This window comes from Solanum pennellii, chromosome 12 (assembly GCF_001406875.1).
Source record: "Solanum pennellii chromosome 12, SPENNV200".
NCBI lineage: Eukaryota > Viridiplantae > Streptophyta > Magnoliopsida > Solanales > Solanaceae > Solanum > Solanum pennellii.
The window spans coordinates 26,297,429-26,317,225 of NC_028648.1; positions in this window are offsets into that span (position 1 = coordinate 26,297,429).

Here is a 19,797-nt window from a genome sequence, read left to right on the forward strand (position 1 = left end):
CTATGTGGGGGTTACTCTAAGAACCCCAAAATGAGATAGGGTGTGTAAGGCCTCATGTTTGAATATAATATTATTTACATTTTAATACAATGCTTTAAAGTATGCTTGGGCGATTTGAAGTCATTTGGAAGTCAAACATCAAGGGACGACAAGGACTTTCGAAGACTAGTAACCTAAGGGTCTTTATGAGATTATGTATGTTTAATGATCTTATGATGTCCTTATATTATTAAAAAATTTGTTTATAGGCAGTGTATTTAGTTTCATTAGGTTTGGAGGTGAAACGTCCAAGAATGTCCATGACGTTCAAAAGTTACCCCTTGAGACGTTGATGTTCGTCTTGAGTGTGCCTTGCATGTTTGGATGTGCTGTATGTGTTTATTTTGGGTAAAACTTGAATAGAAGTTCTAAAACATGTTAAGGTATACATTCAAGTTTTAAACGTTTGGGTACGACTTCAAAGGGCCCCTCAAAAAGGCCCATAAGACGGACCAAAAGGTTATCGAGACATTGGCTTGGCAGTGTTAATCGACTGAACCAGACGACGCCCCATTTTTTGACAAACGGCCCGTTGGAGATGAATTCATTGATTATATATTATCGTGGCTAAGACTCAGCCAAAGAATAGTCGAAGACCTAATCAACTGAAGCAATAGATGGCCCGTCGATGGACCTACTGGGCATCGATTGTGGCCAGCAACTTCTGTCTAGCGACTGTTTTATTTAAGGGGTGAATGAAAAATTCACCCCATGTCCTAAACATACCATACTATGTTTATTTTGTTATTTTTTGGTGTGTTTAAGTGATCAAAAATGTAATCAACCCCTTCCCATTACCTTCTACATAAATTAGACTTTCCCTCCAAAAATATTCTCTCTAGAACCTCCATTGAAGGAAAACCTCAAGAACATCATTGAGCTTTAATTTCTATGGATTCATCATCAAGTTTTTAGAGTTTTTATTACACATTAAGGTATAGTGATCCTTTATCTCTAGTTACCCTTCCATCTAGAGAGTCAAACTCAATTTTTTCAAAGAGATTTTATGATCAAACTTTCAATCTTTCAATCTGGCCATGGGTTCCTTCTCAAAACTTTTTCAAAGGCTTAATCATGATGAATTGACGAAAATGTATTGTTTTTAACGTGAAAAACAATCCAATTGAACTGTCAACCCATGTCCCTTCCCAAAATCGACTTAGCCCTTGCATGGGCATTGTGATTATGGCTTGTTATTGGTGGATTTATTATTCTATTACGTTGAATTGCTTATATATAATGTTATTTAAGTAAATTACTGATTATTTGTTAATGAATGATACAATTTGATCAATGTATGAAAATTTGAACATGACTAGCCTATGTTTCTATGTGATCATTGTAACATTGCCTTTATGAGGTATGAATGTTGAATTCAATTGTCGTATGATGATTGTAGATACTTTCTGAGTTTAAAATCATGATTGAATTGTGAGTATAAATCTCATATGATCAAAGTAATGAAGGATTGGTATGAATTGATCTAGGTTCCCCTAGTCTATCGATTGATAATAGTATGTATGTGATGTGATCACGATTTTAGGTTACATGAAGCATGATTCCTGTTGATTAATGATTGACTTAGATACTGCCTATCATGTAAATTATTGTTAAAATATTATTGATGATCAAGGCTTTAGGGAATTAGTATCATTCCCTATTTTCTCTACTCTCTATTGAATTGATAGTTTAATTCCTATGTTGCTATCTTGATCTTTTGGGGATTTAAGCATGATTAATTATGTGAAGTGTATATTTAGACACTGCCCTAGATTGATACTATAGATTGAATAGGATTTATGATCCATGTAACTGAAATTGGTTAATGGTCTATGCCCTTATACCTTCTAGTATGTTAGTGATGTGTTTGTACTAGTTTGTAGCATGGGCTTGTAGTAGCTTATGCATGACTTCATATATGATTATTGTACTTAAGGTTCTTCCTTAGACTTAAATTTTTGATGATAGATTAGTAATGTTTAATGATGACCAAAGGCTAAAGGATTGGTAAGAATTGCTCTACTCTTTTAATTTTCTACTTCTATGTATTACTATTGATGAAGCCTTGTATGGCATTGTATGATATGGTAAACTTATGGTGGTGTTGTTTACTTTATTTTCATTATATGTGTTGACCATGTCCTTGAAGGCAAATTTATGAATATATGAATGCGTGGTTATGATGATGACCTTATGTGTAACTTGTGCCTAGTGTTCTACTTTAGTTCTGAATCTATGTTATGTTACAATTGCTATGAGAATGAGAATGATTATTTTAGGGTTATGTTTAGGTATTGAGATTAATTAAACATTATGTAATGATGCTCCATATCAATTTACCCCTATGTGAATGCATGAATAGCAAAAGTTAGGAGTCTTAAGTGTAATATCAAGTTGTCTTGTCTCCTATGCTATTATGAGTTTTGTGGTCTATGGTTGGTTTTGGATTGCGGTCCTAAGAGGGTGCCTTCCACAATGTGTTATTGATAACTGTTATGTGATCATATTAACCAATGTACACACACCCTCACTTTACATGCATGCTTACAAGTAGTATAGGATCATAGTGTCTAATGAAATGTTGTTTTGAAATTCACTAGTGTCTACTAGTATGCATGTTAAGCTTATTTCTATTGAAGTATGATATGTTTTTCTTAACTACGCTGACTTTATAGGCGTACTATTATGTGCAAGGGTATGAGACCTTCTCTATGCATTGCACATGTGTACCTTGATAGAATAGTTCCTAGGTTTTGTCTCTTATGTACATGGATATAAATGCATAAGTATGTTATTAACATGTCTTATATGCTATAATGTGAAGTATGTGGTATGATGAAATATGATTATACCAAGTGTCTAAATATGTGTATATGAAAGCATGGCTCATATTGTTACACTTGCATACTTATGCAGGAATGAAACAAAGTATGAACATGTGTGGTCTAAATGTGTTATACGAAAGTTTTGATCATATGTATGTGCGCACACACATGTATGATGATCTAGTCAATTGAGAGGCTCTTGAAAGGTGACCTTAATATTATCATAAACTAGATACATGGTTACTTATGTTATGTGTCTGTGAATTGTTTTCTCACATGATATAGGTTGATGAAAGGACTTATAATCTGTAACCTATGAGTTAAGCATATGGGGAGTGAATCTCCTAATGCCTATGTTTTCTAAAGTAATGTAATAAAGGCTTTTAGTAAAGGGAATTTATCTTAGCACGGAGTGATCTTGAATTGAGGGGTGTCCCTTTTCATTGGAGGAAGGTAGGTCACAATAATCCCCACGAGGTGGATAGCCTCATAGCCCAAGGTCATAGAGTTGATGTTTCCATGATGCCTCCAAGTTCCATAACTATATTTACCCAGAGGATCTAGCAAGTGATATAATCTAATATGCTAGCTTGAAACTCATTTCTTACCTTGGCATGTAAGATACCCTCTTTAGGTGTGAGGGGATGACACAAAATTCCATGTTTGGCTCACATGGTTTTATTGTCGGTTAAGGCTATAGTTTCCCAAAAGTAAACTGGACAGTGGAAGTAAATTACTATGACCCTAACTATGATGACCTAAGGGAGGTTACTTCGTATAGGTGAAAGTAATGAAATCACCTAGACATTGCAATAGTGGCTCCTTAGGGAGTTCTAGGAAGGTGAAATAAGGAGTATGGTTATGGTTATGTCTTTATGCGTGAGATGGTATTGTTTGTCTACTTGTTATGAAGATGTACATGGTATGGGTCTATATGATGTGGTCTTATTCTTATTAGCACAATGTCTGTCTTAATGACTATAAAAAGAAGGTCTTGTATTGACATGAATGAAGTTGTCTTCACTTACTTGTTAATTTACGTAATAGAATATTAAGGCTTGTGGTCTTGTGATAGGTTTACGAATTACGTGTGAGGTTATGGGGCTTCACATATTCATTGCACTAGTAGACATAGAGTAGGACTATGACTAAGGTCTTACAATAGCATTGATGTTAAGTGAAGTTAGCATATGTGCAAGTTGATGTAGTTTACTGTAATATTGTTATAGTATTGGCTTAAATGTCTATGATGTAATATACTTCTATCATTATATACGATGACTTGTAAAGAATGTAGTCATGGTTTCCTTGTGTCATTAAGGTGAGGCATTGCACCAAGTATCACTAGAGGGTTACTTAGGAGGTTAAAGAGTTAAAACAAGGAGTTCATTGTAAAGAAGGAAATGCTCAGTGTAAAGTAGAACTAACTCATTATAAAGTGACCCCAAATATGGCTTAAATTCTATGTGTGGTCTTATATGATATTTGGCCTTTGAATATCTCTATATGCAGTATGTAAATGATATAAATTCAATTGTATAAATGTATTAAGAAGATTTACTCAAAAAGGTTGACGTATCAATTTCAAGAAAATGTCCCTTTTAAATGCATGTTTGTGTATGGTTGCCAAACATAGTGTATTCATGCTAACTCCATTATTCTCTACTTTTTACACAAAGTGTAGGTTATGGATGTAAAGGGATGTTTTTACATGATAAGGAGCTTCATATATGATTGCCAACCTCAAGGTAAGGAATGTTTAAGTCCAAGGATGTCCTAATGTATAACAAATTGTAAGCTCCTATAAATTGTGTTGTTATGTATTAGTATACTTATGTATTATGTTGTAAGGGTCGCATCCCTAAGGTACTCTTATGATGTTGAGTCTAGGATGGAGAAAATACACTAGAGTCTTTACCTATGTATGATTATATTTTTTATGTATATATGGAATAATGTTTTAGGATATGATGTGTGAACAAAGTTTAAAATTTCTTGCTAAATTTACCTTTGACAATACGATGAATGATCACTATGGGATTGTATATAACATACGAGAGGTGAAGTACGCCATGTTACTTCGATGGGGTGCTCCCCGAATTTGACAAATAGCTATATATGTGGTATCCACAAGCTATAACCTCCATGGTCATGTAGTTATGGAACAGGGAGATTGCTTCTAGAAACCTTGATATTATAAGGTGGAGGTTTCCATATCATGAGACAACATCTATGTTGGGAACCCGAACTTGCTAAACGTGAAGGTTCTGTTTATGAGAAGCCGGACATACTAATGTGAAACTCCCACTCTCATTTGTCATGTTTACTCGGTTCTAGGATCTAACACCTTTTTAAATATATTAATGACTTTAACGCATTATTTTATAATGAAGGCTTTTGGATGTTTGTCCTCCATTTATCATATAACTCAAAGGATTCTAACAATGCATCATTCCTAAGACTATCCACAAAAAGACATAGTCATAATCTAACATGATCAACTAAATAGCATCAATAGAAGAACACATACTTTTTTTATTACTTATCATGTAAATAGACATTATCCAAATTCACATAATAAACTACACAAATCATCATAATACTTCAAGTAGTTTCCGAAAAGGCCATGATCATCCTATTACATAAAATAACGCCGACAAGGTTACATCAATTGCAAGTAAAGCACATAAAACAACCACCATAACTGGACCATACCAATAACAAAATAATTGAATATAATTGACATAAAATAAATGAAATTAGGGAAATGTACCACCATTAAATCCACAACAGTTCAATACAATGCTAAACCATCCTATTCAATACAAGAAGGCCCTTACCAATGTCCATGAACATCAATTCAATGTAAAAACTATCATACTCAATGAAACTAGGTCAATTCACTATAGATTCAACAATCTAATACAACCTAGACATCAATTCAACGCAATTATTACATCAATGAATAAGTCATAGAAAACTAAACTAGAATTCATAAGCATTAAGTGAATATCAAGTAACCTATAAACTAGTAAAGCAAGGGTTCATCAATTACATCAGTTCATAGGTTAATTAAGTTATAATCACCAAAGTCATAACAATTCAATCAATATTCAATTCATAAAAACCTTAAATGCAACATTGTTCAAAGACTAGGAGATTTAGGGAGACCCATACCCACCACCTTTTTGGACAGTCTCATCTTCATGAAAATTACATGAACTTTTGCCCTTCCCGAAAGAAGGCATCAACACTCATAACTAGCCTATCCGTGGTTCGTTCACAGTTCCTATTTATATTCAACTCATACATCATCGAATCTTGCTTCTAGCATGAGGTAGTCATAGCTCATTAGATGATTTCTCATCTCTTCTTACGTATTAAGTTTAAATTGTCCCAACACTTCCATATAGAATGTTATTGAGACTTGTCTCTTAATATTCAACACTCCCTTAGGTCAGAACTATTAGTGATCTTTGCTTAGGCTTGGATGATACTTTTCTCACCATTCATCTTAGCCTCTTATCATGTTGTCACCATTTTCATTAGCATCATAGATTAACAAAATTACTCACCTCATTATGTGAATTTCATTTCTTTGTCTTGCTATTAACTTACATTGTATGCCATGCACATGGCCTTTATTATACTTTACACTAATGGTAGTACCCCTTTCGGGTTAAATCATCAAAAGGCTTGATTTCGTGATTTAAGTGATCTTAGACCTTACTCGTGTTTGAATCCCTTGGGCAGTATGTATTCTCTTGATCTATTTTCATTATATGTGTGTGTGTGCGACTTATGTGCCTTAACACATTCGCCCAAGAAAAACCACGTTCGATCCTTTGTTTATGCATTTTATTTTTATTATATGTAAGACTTATGTGTCTCACAATTTTCGGTCAAAGGGATCAATGTTGGAATCCCTTGGGCAGTATATTTTCTTATTATTATATGTGGGACTTATGTATCTCACACATATGCCCTTGAGGTCGGGTTTGATTCCCATCCTACACCCAACATTATTTTCTTTTTAATATACTCAAGACCTCTTCATCTAGTGGTAGAACCTTGAGGTCTCGGGTTCAATTCTATTGTGTAGCATTTTCTTTATTCGAATTTAGCCGAGTCTTCTCTAATTAGAATGAGGTGGTCAAGTTCATTCTTCTTACACTTTATTCTAGACAATTTGGTTTCAATTTTTATATCCACTTTAACCAATACATTAGCCTAAACTTACGTCCATATATCCGTACAATTTCATTGGGCATTGATGTACATGACCGACAATCTAAACTCATTTTAATTTGGCATTATTATTTAATTTTAGATCATAACTTTCATTAACTTTTCATTAACATCAAGTTTCTTTTTGCATGTTAAACACACAACATTACGTAATACATAATTTAAAACTTCTTCAAGTAGACCGTAACAATAATATCACGGTAAACAACATACCTGTGAACATGTAACATTCAACATTAGGACGTACATAACAAAATAATTAACAGTCCCAGAACACACATTTCACACAATCAGAATAAGTCCTAAAATCATCTAAAGGAAGTCATACAAACGCATGCATCAATCGTTCAAAGGATCTAATGACAGGGGCATCCAACGACGACAACCTTAATTATTATATTGGATTTGGACTCAGCCATAGGGACTCTTTTGAAAGGGACCAAGAGAGAAGAAAACACATACCTTTTTCCGCTTTGACAACCAGCAACAAACACTTCCTAACCCATGCACAAACCTCTCTTCCCAGCCTTGATTCTCTTTCACAAGTGAAGTTCTTTACGAGATTTCTTAATAACACTTAGACGTAAAAAAATTTCTTTACATTTTTGATGGATGAATGCCGAGAACTCATAGAACATAAGACTTATTTTATCTATTAGTTTTTTGAATTGCAAGTAGTTGAAAAACATTTTGTGTATATAAAATAAATTAATAGTGCAAATTGAGTACACTACTAGTGGGAGTCATACGCCGCTTTCCTTCGGAGTTTGTTGTTGACTTATAAAAAAACAATATAAATAATTAAATCAGATTATAATTTACATATTAAGTTACTATAATGCCCCTCCTGATTTTTGTCTAATTTAGAATCATTTAAATCGCCCCTTTAGAGCATCCCACTCGGCTCGAACCCGAGTGTGGAGATCCGTTGAAAGTCGAGTTTTACCACCAAGCTTTGACAAGTTTTTACTAATCAAAAACCCTATTTAATTAATTATATATCAACCTAGGGTAATTACTATACAACCCCTACCCTCGAAATTACCTTTTTACCCTTAGAACCCTTAAAACCTAGGACTAACCCTCTAAGTCCGTTTAACATGGCTGGAACCAACCCTGCCTAGCTCAACAAATTCACCATGTTTGTTGGCTTAGGTGGTTCATAGGTCCAGGTGTCTGGTTCCACGCGCATTAAGCCATGTGAACTTTGTCTAACCTATGCATGCTAGGTACACTTATGTCTTACTTAGCATAGTCATTTTAGGGTTGTTACGTTGATCGACTGGACCACGAGCAGTCTATTGCCACAGTCGTTTGGGGCCAACTCTATGCAGCCTTGGCTCTTGAGAAGGGTCCTTCCTCAAGGACCTTTGGTTTGTCCTTGGGGATGTTTGTCTAGAAGTTTCAAACACAAAAATGCTCATACGCGAGTTTAGGAACTCTCAGATGAATTTCATCCAAAACAAATACGTAAAACTTGACGAAACATGCATAGACACTAGGTCGTTTCAAGGCAAACCTTTTGACCGTTATGAACGTTCTTGGACATTCGACCTCCAAACATCACGAAACTTTACACAATGCCTATTACACCATAAAACCTAATAAAAAAATCTTATAACCTCATGATTCAGAAATAAACACATAAAACCACATATGAGGCACATAGGTGACTTAGTCCTCAAATGTCTTAGTCGTCCCTTGATGTTTGAATTCCAATGAACCTAAACTCGTAGACACTGCCTCAATACCACCTTATAGACCTTTAGCACCTTACACTATCATGAAAAATAAGTTATGTTCTAGTTCACCTAGGTCATTTTCGGGATCTTACATTCATCCTCAGAATGCTTTTGAAATATTGTGGATAATGAACCCATGGCTATATTGAAAGATATGATTTGTGACTTAGAACAATATTAATAAAAAAAATTGAAAGGACTCCATAAATGAATGTGTAATACCTCTAAAACGACATAGGAGAAGCTAGAGACTAACATGTTTTTCATGAGGTTCTAAGGTCCTAAATAGTTTTATAATTTGGTGTTGAGTAAGTGTCTAAAGTATTAGATTAGTTGGCTGTCAAAGTTTAACTAGTGTGTCGTAGTGTTTGTAGTGATGTTTTGGGGGTTGTTTTTATGGTGACATTGAGTACGTATGGTTTCGATGCTTATTTTTTCATGAAAAGGGTTAAAACATCCAAGAACGATTCTCCGAGTACAAGCCAAAGGGTTCCCAGAAAAGACCCAAACATGGGACTACCAAGCTGCCGCGCTGCTGGCACTGGGAGTGAAAAGTTCATGCACTGCGGCACTGGGTTGTCACGAATAATTTTGTCTCAGAATTTTCTAGAAACCACATTTTAAAGTGCCTCCGTGATGCGCACTAAACTTCAAGATTTGGTCGCATAGTTTTTAACTCAAATTTGAGTTTTTTGAAATGTCTAATAAATGCAGGGGTATTTTAGGTAATTTTTATGACTTATTGACGGTTACTGAGTCTTTTTATACTGCAAAATTTACCAATCAAAACAAAACTCTAAACTCAAAACAAGACCTCTCCATTTATCTCTCCAAAACATTCATTTTTGAATCTTTGAAGCTCCAACGAAGAAGATTGATACTCTCAACTTTACTCCATCAATATTGTGGGATTTTTATCACAATTAAGGTATAGTTTTAATCCTCGAATGTCTTTTCTTCGTGGAGTAAATTCCAATTATTTATCTAAGATGATCAAAAACATGAATTTTACATTTTTGTTATCTAGTCTCGAGTTCTTTCATAGAATGTTTTGAATAATTGTTTACTGTTCAATTGATGTTATTTTAAGGTTTTAACCTAAAATCATCATAAACATGTTAGACCCTAAAAATGAGCTAGGATGGATTAGAGCCTAACATGTTTTTTATGATCTTATTAAGTCCTTAATTGACCAATTAGTTATCAAAGGAAGTGTGTCCAGTTTTAAATGTGTTTGAGGAGTTTTGATGTCAAACGTCCAAGAACCCCTAAGACGTTTGAAAGTTTTGCATCGAAACGTGCTTGTGTGTCTTAGTGTGCCTTGTAAGGTTTTTTAAGTTGTTTGAAGTTGAAATTTATGGGAGAGGATCCTAACATTTATACTATAGTATTAGAGGTGGAAATATCCAGAATAAACTCCCCAAGTATCAACCAAAGGGTACTTTAGGAGGACGCAACCTTTGACCGATTATCTGCCAAAGGCATCAGATTTTGTTCCATGGTGAAATAGGTAACGTCGCGGACTTGGTCGACCATAGGTCAAAAATTTTGTCCCAGTCGCAACACAAATTCAACTGCTCTGGAAGTTGCTTTAAAAAATATCATGCGGGAACAGCGTCAGGTCACAAACTTGTTCGCCAACGAAGATTCCGAGAGTTGAGTTTGACATGTCTAAAATTCCAAATATGTATGGGGTATTTTGTTATATTAGGGGGACGTTTATTAATTTTTTAGGACCATCTTAAACCTTTTCAGAATAAAAAACCCCAACACCCAATAAGAAAAATGAAAACCACAAAACTATCATCTTCTCCAAATTCTCTCAAACCTCCATTGGAGGGAAAACTCAAATTCAATGGAGGGACATGATTTTCATGGTTTCTTCGCAAATTTCTCATGGGTTTTCAATAAATAGGTTATGGTGGTCATTCATCCTTATTTATCCATTAATCTATGGAGGTCAATCAATGAATTTCAGAAGTGATTCAAAGACCAAAATTTCAAAGTTCAATCTAGCCATAGGTTCATTCTCAAATTGATTTCAAAAGCAGTTTTAAGATAAGTTGATGATTATATACTGTTTTAATATGAATTTTACTCAAATTTTTATTATGAAACCATAATCCTCCTAATTTCTAAAATTAACCTTTAAAATGGGTCTTGTGATTTTGATGATATGATTATTAGATTATGTTTAAATTGTAATGAATTGTTTAATTCTATATTCCTTTATGTTAATTGATTATTAAATGTTGGTAATTAATAAAGATGATTATCATCTTGGACATTTGGTAAGTTGACCTATTTCCTCGAAATGGCTTAAAATGTATATTGAATTGTGTTTATTGATATGGTCCACTTATGGTGACCTATTTCCTTGTACATGTTTATGTTATATGATCATGGCCTTGAAGGCATTAGATAGAAGATGAATTTATATGATCATTCCATCTTTAAGAAGTTGAGGAATTTAGCCTTGATTCTAATATGATGTTTCCATTCAATTTATGCGGAGTTATATGTCTAGACTTCTAGACTAGTCATATAGCTATGTATGCAGATGATGTTATATCTATATGTGTGATGATCATTTTAGGGTTAGGTTCTCTATATTACTAATGATGTAGAATATTCTTGTAGCATGACCCCTACCTATACGAACCCTTTATGAATGTGTAATCAAAGTTTTCTAGGAATCTTCTATTATAATGCTGAATATTACCTTGTTTCTTATGATGTAATTTGAGTGTGTAGTCTATAGTTCTCACATCTGTGTTTAACCCTAGACGTAACATGCATCGTCATCCTCTTTGAGGAGTAAGACTACACTCTTACTCAAATTTAGCAAAAATTTCAAGTTTCTCATTAGTTCTACTTGGAGATTTACATACTCCTCTACATACACATTACATAATATATTGAATATACATAGACCCTCCGTTAGGTTATATAGCCTAATACTTTTATTGCACATAATAATATAAAATATTACATAGCCATAATAGTCATAATAGTTGTCTAATCTCATAACCATCTACTAAGATTGTAAGAACTTCGGAATAACCCACACATAAGGTAAAAATGCCTCACATGGGCTATACAACGTTTCATACTAAATGGAAAGAAAGAATAATAGTAGTTGTTAACTAGAAATCAAACTCCATAAGCTAGATAGTAGCATCAACCTCGGAAAATGAGGACCTACCCTACTTGTATGAATAAGTGATCCAAACCTTTTTCAAGTCGCCTTCAAAGCACGTTAACGACCGGAACCTAAAATGTTGGGGAAAAAGAAGAAGTGGAGTTAGTACACCACTTGTACTAAATATGATACTATATGAACACATAATATAAAAAAATGCAATGAAAAGGGGACATTTCGTAAAGTATGCATTTTTCATTTATAAACTTTATGCCCATTCAAAGAGACCATGAAATTGAATATTTGATATAAATTATGTCATAGACATTTACATTACAAGAACTACAACATCAAGTCTAGTCAAGTCAACCATACATATCATATAAGTAGATACATACATAACTTTATCATCTAGTCATATTCACAATAAGCATAAATATTAGTTTATTTCATTATAGATAAAGCAAGACAATTAACGATGAACCCCTATCATGACAACAAGTGCAACGACCAAGTAAATCCCCATAACCTTAATCAAGTAACCCAACAAGAATCATGACTTTCATCCTACATGTCATAACATAGCATTTATGTATACATATAATCTTACTTCAACAATATAAACAAATACATACTCATAAGTGAACTAATCAACTTATAGTATCAATAATGTGAGAGTTCAACATATACATGTCATATAGAATTCTAAGCATATTCATACATAAGAACATCCTCCTAAGACTCCCCTCAATGCTAACTAGTGGAATGCTTAGGCAGAGTTCCATAGCCCTTCCTAGACTAAGTTACACCCCTTATATTATGTTAGTTAGAGTTAAATCCTATAGTTCATTTTACCTTTTGGGAATATCTTATCCCAACTGACATAGACCAGATGAGTTAATGTGGAATCCGGTGTCATAAAACCCGACACTGAAGGAAAACGGACTACTTGTCAAGGTAGTAACAAAACATGAAAAAATAGTCACTACGTGGATCCTATCTAGTATTCCTATGGGGGCAACATATTTAGAGAATTGGGAGATATAGTTCGGACCCTCTTTAGGCTACATGGATTGTAATCTCCAATCTCAATAGTACTTTAGCTATCGTACCTTACTTATGTGGGAAGGGACACTCCTCACTGTAGTTCACTCGGTGCTAAGCTAGACTTCCTTTTTGACATGTCTTTAAGCCTTTATTATCAATGATATGTTTTTTTAGGTCATTGGGTCTACCACTTGTAAAATAATCATCATCAATAGCTCAATAACAATTGCATGAGTATAAATCATTGTATTACAATTTAAATAGGTGAGGTTAGAACATTACATCTTCATAACATGATAAGGCACATTGGTAAATCATTTACCAACCGTATAAAATTTATATCTTAAGCTATTACCTCACATTCATACTCAAGACATTTAAATTCAACATTATACAACCATATCAATCCTAATACAAGGCATACTCAAATATAACATCATAAATTATTCACAATTAACCACAATTTGAAGTAAAGGCTAGAGATCATAAGACTTAACAAGTCTCCTTCATAGTTCATCATCAAGGTCTTACCATAAACCCTTAATTTATCCCAATTTGGGTATACATAATCATAAGTCATTATCAACATGATAACAAGGCTAGAAGAATCACTACATCTCAATTCAATACTGGATCATAGCTTAAGTCAATTCACTTCTTAACCTAGATCATTTTCTCAAGAACTAGCATGAAAGACTACAAATCACTCCAATTTGTTTACGATTAATGCAAAAAAACATCATCTAATAGTAATCCAAACAATAACCAAGTCAATTGAATCATATACAACATAATTCATATCAATATCAAACCTAGGGTTAAGGGTTAGGGGTCATCTTCTATAAACTAGAGAGATGGAAAAGAACCCACATAAAAACCAAAATTTTGAAAATACTTTGAAGGAACCCTTTGAGGAAACAGGCCTGAAAGGTGAATTAGATCCCATCTCAATGTTTGATTAAGAATTTATGGTGAAATTTTTCCTTTATATCCACCAAATCCCTCCCCTATCATGTCTTCAATGGTGTCATCCAATAGAGAGATAAATAAGAGTGAAGGAAGAGACTTTTGGTTTGAAAATTATAATTAGACTAATGGGGTTAAGGTCATTATATGGGGGGTTAATTAAGTTAATTAGTATTCCCTTAATCCTTAAATAACCACTCAACCCCTTAATTAATTAATTAAACATAGTTAAAAACGTACCATAATTATTAGCCCCATTGACGAGACCACGATCGACAAATCGTTGGTTAGTCTACGAACAAGCCCTCTTCCGTGCTTCACATCCATGATTCTTGTAGGAGACTTGTGAAAGAAAGGGATCCATCAATTTTTCTTATTGTTGGTCTACGGTTGGCAATGACACCCCGTCGATCCACTCACCGATCGTTGATTACATCTCGTGGTTACACACTGCCCAGGCAGTATTAACTACAACGTTCAAGGATCCTCCTCAAGGGACCTTGGTTTGTCCTTAGGGATTTGTACTCAGGATTTTCGACCAAGAATAAACTTAAACACATGTTAGATACCCTTCCACCAATTTCATCATTTTCCGTCACCTAAAAGCTATTCGAATCGGCTAAGGCACACTACTAGCTCCTACCACTACTTTTCCGAATGTCATGGATGTTCATAGAAGTTTTTGTTTCTAAACTTCGTAAATTACCTATATTAATTATTATAGTCTTTAAAAAAATGTATAGACCTCATGATACTTCATATAGGCTTTAAGACACGTCTTGGATTTTCGAAGGGTAATAATTGTCCTTAATAGTCTATATGTGTGTATGACTTGAGACATGAAGAATGTTCTACATGTGTTGCGATCTTTAGAGGGTAGATTACTCAATTTTATGTTATATATGTTATGTGATCATGTTTACCAATGTACAGACACATTTTATTCATTACTATGAATTGGATAGATTCAATGTTATATAAGAACCCGAAAATGACTTAGGTGAACTAGATAATAATTTGTTTTTTATGATGGTCTAAGGTCCTAAAATGGTCTTTAACGTTGTATTGGGGCAGTGTCTAAGTTTTTTGGTGCATTGGAAGTAAAACGTCAAGGGACGACTAAGACGTTAGATGACAAAGTCACCTATGTTCCTCATATGTGGTTCGATGTGTATGTTTGTGATTCATGAGGTTATAATTTCATTATATTATTTATTATGGTGTATATAGGCAGTGTTTCATGTTTTGTTAAGTTTGGAGTTCAAACGACCAAGAACGTCCGTGACGTTCAAAGGGTTTGCCTTGAAATGACCTTGTGTGTCTATGCAATTTTCATCGGGTTTTATGTGTTAGTTTTGGATTAAATTCATGTGACGGGTCATAAACTCGTATATGAGCATGTTTCGGTTCGAAACGTCTGGGATAACATCCCCAAGGACCATCAAGGTTCTTTTAGGAAGGACCCTTATCAGATCCTAGGTTGTTTTAACCAGGTCGGGGGGGACTGAAATTCAAGTCTCTGAACAAAACGATGAAGGACAGCACAGTCCGTTTGTGGACAAATTGTCCGTCGACTGCCAAATATCGATGGTACTTTTTCCTACCCGTAGTTTCACTATAAGTTAAGGGGTGAATTTTAAATGCACCCCACTTCCAAATAAGAGAAACGGTGGTTAATAAAGGGTCTTTTGGTATTTTAAATATTTTTATTAGCCTAAAACACTTAGAAGATGTCATTATTAAAAATCTAAACCCATAATCCCTTAGAAGTTCACTAAAACTCCGTTGGAGCCAAAACTCAGTGAAAGGCTATGATTATATAATTAAGTGGAGGTTCCCCATCTAATTGAAGAATTAGCTTTATTGAGGTATGGCTTTCTATCCTGAAACTCTATTCATCAAGGACACAACTTTTGATGATGTTTTCTAGTTTTCAAAGATGAATTGTCCAATTTCATGATCTATCCAGGGGTTCTTACATTAATGGTATTTAACCATTTAAAATGGATTGAATTGGTCTAATTTTATAATTTTAATATAATTAACCTATGAACCAATGTAATTGATAAACCCTAGACTTTGATTACTTTATGGGTTATTTGATATTTTGACTTAACTATTATAAATTCTAGTCTAGTTTTCTGTGGCATATTTATTGATGTAATAATAGCATTGAATTGATATCTAGGTTTTCATAGATTGATGAATCTATACTGAATTGACCTAGTTTCGTTGAATATGATAGTTTTTACATGAATTGATGTGCATGGCCATTGGTAAAGGCCTTTTGATATTGAATGGGATGGTTTAGCATTGGATTGAAGTGTTGAGGATGGAGTGGCGATACACTTCCCTAATTCCCTTTATTTTATGTTAATTAGACTTCAAAAATGTTGTGATTGGTATGGTCAACTTATAATGGCGGTGTTTATATTCTTGTACATGTTGATGTGATGTGATAATCTCCTTGAAGGCATTAGTTAAAAGATGAATTTATATGATGATTCCATGTTTCAATTCATGCTATATGGAGTTAGTTGTATAGCCTTCCACACTAGTTGTATAGTTTTGTTTGGGATAATGTTACATGTATATGTGTGATGATCATGTTAGGGTTAGGTGGTCTATATGTGTCACATCCAGGAATACCGCCTAGACGTAACCGGCATCGTCTTCCATTTAGAAGACCAAGATCACTAGGCTCTTAACTTACATCATTACAATCATATGTCAAATTTAGCAAAAAATTTAGAACTTTTCATTACTTCTACTCAGTGGTTTACATAGACCTCTACATACACATATTATATATATAAATCTAGTATAGATAGACCCTTCGTATAGGAAGATTACATAGTCTTCTACTCTTATGCCACAAAATTATATATAGATCATAACATAGTCATAGTAGTCATCTCATCTCAGAACCATCTCGTAATAGTGTAATAACTTGGGCATAACCCATGCATCAAAGTATAAATGCCTCACATGGGCTTTACAATGTTCCATACTAAACAGAAAAGAAAGGAATAGAGAAGTCTGAAACTCAAAACAACTCAATTAGCTAGATAGTTTTATTGCCTTAGGAATATGAGGACCTACCATGCTTGGATTGTCAAGAGATCCAAGTCTTCTTCAAGTCGTCTTCAAAAGCACTTCAACGACAAGAACCTAAAATGTTGTGGAAAATGAAGAAATGGGGTTAGTACACCACTTCTACTAATTATGAGACCATATGTACACATATTTTGAAATCATTCTAAGAAAAGGGACATTTCATAAAGATATGCAATTTACATAGAAAACATTCAACAAGACCATACCAAATCACTTAGGCATATTCAATAAATCATAGGCATGTGCATCACAAGAATAACACCATGCCTTGTTGAATCTACATGCATAGCATATAATTGAATATATATTAATGTAACTCTATAATCAAGTCATAATATTAACAAGAATGAATACGAATACATTTCATCATAAATAAAGCAAGACAATTACCCATGAACCACAATAAAGTCAACATGTGCAATAACCAAGCAAATCCCCATAACCTTACTCAATCCAGTAACCCAACAAGAATCCTGAAAAAAAACATCCTACTTCACATATCATAACATTTTATATCACATAGTATCATACTTCAACAATATAGACCAACATAAATTCAGAAGTGACACCAATCAACATGTAGTATCAACAATGGGCAAGTTCGTCATATATCATGTACCGTTTAGACATATTCATACATAGAAACAACCTCCTAAAGTTCCCTTTAAGGAAAACTAGTGCAATGCATATGTAGAGTCCCATATCCCTACCCAGGCTAAGTGAACCTCTCAGGTCACCTTAGTTAGTTTGTACTTCATTATTTCATTTTATTTTAGGGAACAATTTTTTTAAACTACATAGACCACAAGATATAACTGTGAAATCTGGTGTTGTAAAACCATGCACTAAAGGAAGGTTCCGGCCAAAGTAAAACCAAACATAAACGTCGCATTCTAGGTGGATCCACTAGCTTGTATTCCTATGGGTAAAACATAGTTCAAACACTAATAGATTGGTATAATCCCTCTACCTACCATTTAGCGATTGGAGACTCCTCTAATGGGAATCCATTGGATGAGTATCACTCATTGGGGAGTCAACACCACATGTGGAACTATAGGATGGATCTTCCTCTATGGAAAGCCATCAACTGACATTGTCAAGTTTACTAGGTGCTGAGCTAAAGTCCCTCTATAAATGTCTTTAATGTCTTTATTAATCATCATAACTTATTGTTGGTGATAGGCTCTAATCCTTGTATAAAATAATCATCATCATAGATCAATAAGAACTACATTAGTATTGTCCTTCCATTACAATTCATATAGGTGAGGTTAGCACATTTACATTCTCATATAATGATAGGGAACATTGATAAATCATTCACCATCCTCATAACATTTACATCTTAAGCCAACACCTAAAAAAAGCATAGTCAAGACATTTCAATTTAACATCATACCATCCCATCGATCCAAATACAAGACATACTTCAATACAACATCATGACTTAATCACAATTAACCATAATTTTAAGTAAAGGATAGGGATCACAAGACTTACCCAGTCTCCTTCAAAATTCATCATCGAGGTCTTATTATCAAGCCTTAGTTCAACCCAATAAGGGTATATCATCATCATAATTCAATGAACAACATAATAACATGTCTAGAAGAATTACTACATCAAAATTCAAAACTAGATCATAGCTTAAGACAAGATACTTAGGTTAATGCATAACATACTTTATAACCTAGTTCAACTTCTGAAGAATTAGCATGATAGGATTACACTTAACCCTAATTCATTCATTATTATTATAACAACATCATCAGGTAGTAACTCAACAAATAAATCGAACTAATACAATATAATTCATCTCAAGATAATAACCTAGGGTTAAGAGGAATAGGTCATCTTCCATTAACTAGACCAATCCATCAAGAAATAAAATAATTGATTTAGAATACATGTTAATATATTCATAATATGAAAAATAAATCATAAAAAAATCAATTCCTAACATCAATTTTGAGATTGGATGAAATCCATTTGAAAACTCAATTTTCGCAAATCAATTTGATAGAACCCTTTGAGGAGAGAGGTCTCAAAGTCGAATTAAAACCCCATATCTTGTTAATTGATGAAGATTTATGTTGAAAATTTACACTTTGTAGCCCTTAAAACCTTCCTTAGCTTGGTCTTCAATGATGTTCTTTACTAGAGAGAGAAAGAAGAGAGAAGGAAGAGAGTTTTGTTTCGTGAGTTGTGATTAGTCTAATGAGGTTGGGGTCTTTATATTTTAAGTCAATTACCTTAATTAGGATTTTTAATCCCCTAAATAATTACCTAACACCTTAGTTAATTAATTTAAACCAAATCAAAATGTGTAGAAAATCAGGTCCTCATAGACAAGACCTCGACCAATGGTCTAGCTTGAGTTGACGGCCCTTGCCCCCTTCCATGCTTCTCATCTGTTGATGAGTTTAGATAACTGTCAAAAAAGGTTCTTAAGGGATTTGTGTAAGTGTTTGTGGAAGTATGGCATCAACGCCTGTCACGACCCAAAATCGAGCCGCGACTGGCACCCACACTTACCCTCCTATGTGAGCGAACCAACCAATCTAAACCTTAACATTTCAATTAAATATCAACATAAAGTAATGCGGAAGACTTAAACTCATTAATAAAAATCAATTCAATAACTTCTAAAATTCAACATCTATTATTC